At 44.3% G+C, this 2,613-nt stretch overlaps 1 long non-coding RNA gene across 2 annotated transcripts; it reads left to right on the top strand.

Moving 5' to 3' along the window:
- Positions 1-1,015: 1,015 nt before the first annotated feature.
- Positions 1,016-2,275, top strand: LOC128440715 (uncharacterized). Of its 2 annotated transcripts, XR_008338562.1 has the most exons (5): positions 1,016-1,271; positions 1,480-1,508; positions 1,591-1,685; positions 1,802-1,925; positions 2,010-2,275. It is a non-coding gene; the product is annotated as an uncharacterized LOC128440715 (long non-coding RNA). The 2 variants fall into 2 exon arrangements; XR_008338561.1 differs by having other exon boundaries at positions 1,016-1,508.
- The last annotated feature ends 338 nt before the right edge of the window (positions 2,276-2,613 follow it).

The raw sequence follows: 2,613 nt of genomic DNA, 5'->3' as shown, positions 1-2,613 counted from the left end.
GTCCAATCACAGCCTCGTGAATGCAGAGTCTGTCTGCCGCAGACATGAGAGGATCGTGTTAAAGGCCGAATTATAGTCGGGTTGCACGCACGCACTCACGCAAGACACGCAACACGCCCCTTTCGTGCCCTATGCGGGCTTGCGTGCGTCCGCCAATTTTTCTAACTACACGACAAAGCGACGCGAGCCTCACGCAGCCCGCAAGGCTTGTGATTGGTCTGCTTACTACATCCCGTCCGGAGTCTAGTTTCCGGTTTCATGCCCTACAATACGCGGAAATCACGGAAGATTTAGAAGAACAAATATGGACCAAATAGAAGAGCACTTGGCAGAAGAGATCCGAAAGTATGACCACTTGTATAACCCGTCACTGACTGGCCGATTTGTCAGCCAGAAATAGGCTATGAGGAGCCGGAGTGGCGATGTAAATAAACAGTCGACGAAGAAGAAGAAGACGTTTCTTCTTTGTGTGTTTTGTCTTTGAAAAAAAACGTTACTCCGCCTAGGGTTCTGGCGGTGAATTGCGTTGCAACACGCGCAGCATGTTAGAGAAGTATAAACCAAAACGAGTCCGTCGATGCAGCTGCGTGGCCTTCCGCGGTTGCAGTCGCAGGACTATAATTCAGCCTTAAGTTTGTTCCGTACGAGTGACTCTGTTTTCGGGATAAATAACTTGCTGAAATCGACACGACACTGTTTCCCTGGAGGAGAAGATGAGTGCGTGGGAAAGCAAAGCCGCGGGCCCAGTGTGAAGGAGTTGAGACGGAGAAGACAGGCGCACAGTCCATGAATTAAGGTAAGGCGAAGCTATTGCTAACTGCTAAGCTAACTCTTAGATTTGAAAAATGTGTGAACCACTGTGGGATTAGCGCGACAGTTGCTAAAAGTAGATTAAAGCATCGAGTGCTTTAGCGGAGTTAGTGCATGTTTAAATAGGTATGAACTAATTAAATTGAACAGTTTGTTCTCTGTGACTTTTTTCTCGTTTTTTATTTTTGTAAGAAGCTCTCTGTGACATCCTGTCATTTTAATTTGTTAAATTCAGTCCCATCAGTGTATTTTCTGTTTCCTGTTTTATTTTGTAGTATCTGTCCCTTGTGTATGTTTCGGTCTTTACTTCCTGTGGTTGATTGTCGTGCCCAATCCTCATGTGTTTCACCTGTGCGTAATTCCCCCCCCCCTTTCCTCTGTATTTAAGCCTCTGTGTTTCCCTTTGTCCTCGTCGGTTTGTACTCGTTGTTTTCTACCTGTTTCCACACGGGTCAGATAAGGTTTGTTTGTTTGTTCCTGCTGTCTCGACCAGCTTCCTCGTTCCTTGTTCTCCGTGCGCCTTGACGCCAGAGTTACTTGTGTTAGTGTTCCTGTTTGTTTTTGTCTTGTTTAAAGACTCTTTTTATATTAAATACCTTTTTGTTTGTTACCTCTGCATCCTGGGTCCATCTCCTTCCACAAACCGTAACACTCTCGGTCTCTTCACAGCTCTGATGAAAATGGCCGGCGGAGCGAGGGTATGATAAAGAAGAGCTGTGCTGTTTAAAATACATCCTCCAGCTTTACTTTCTGATCTTTTTCATCATTGTGATTTCACAGCCTGATTCCCGCACACAAGGACGCAGTCACTGCACATTACGCAGAGACTCGCTGAAAGTCCACATTTGCAATGCGGGAAAACGACGCCATTGTACGTAAGTATCTGTTCAGGATTTCTTTAGGAATTTTACTGTGGATCCTCCAACGGTGATGCAGCGAGGCTATTTCCGTTTACTAATAATAAACCCATGTTACGCATGTTGTTTTCCAGCTGCCTGTACTATGACTTACTAAGACCCACTATGAGCCAGTAGGACGGAGCTTCCAGTTCATCCATACGGACCTTGCATCAGCATTGAGGAGTTCAGGAGTCGGCAGAGAAGAAAGAGGAAAAGGTTAGATTCATTAAATCATTTTTCAGATACATGTAGGTGTATGTTCTCATTGAACTGTGCTAATTGTACTGATTGTGTTTACAGCTGATTGAAGCGGGACAGATGACATGGATCCATCCTTCCACAGCCAGGAGCTCACCGACCTGTGTGCCACACTTCAAATAAGACTAGAGGCTACACTGGATCTCACAGTTGCACACCACAGACGTCTACACACCACAGACGTCTACACACTGGGGCAGATTCGGACAGAGTCCCACAAAGAACATATGACCCAGAGGCTGCAAAGAGACATTTCAAGCTTCACCTGAGTTTTTCACTGGCTAGGCTAGTTGTGTTTGTACAATATTTGTGCTGTATGTTAATAAACCTTTGACTCAACATATACCTCGTTCATGTTTTTTCTTCCCTGTACAATATGTTCACTTATAACATCAAGCATCACATGAATGTATAGTCTGAATTAACTGCATTGCTTTTGGTAAAAGCTTACTAATAAATAATGATTTATTTTATATATATTACTAGAAACAACTATATATTAATTTTTATTATTAATATTGTGTGGGAGGGGTTTACCCCACGTGTGTTCTGCAATGACCCAGGGTGACCAATGGCAACACTTCTACCAGCCAATCACGAGTGACTTTCCGTGTTGGTTTCCTCCAATGGGGAATCGAGAGGCTCA

This window comes from Pleuronectes platessa, chromosome 5 (genome assembly GCF_947347685.1).
Source record: "Pleuronectes platessa chromosome 5, fPlePla1.1, whole genome shotgun sequence".
NCBI classification, from domain to species: domain Eukaryota; kingdom Metazoa; phylum Chordata; class Actinopteri; order Pleuronectiformes; family Pleuronectidae; genus Pleuronectes; species Pleuronectes platessa.
Note: the sequence above shows the minus strand (reverse complement) of the source record. Positions and strands in the feature narration are given on the sequence as shown.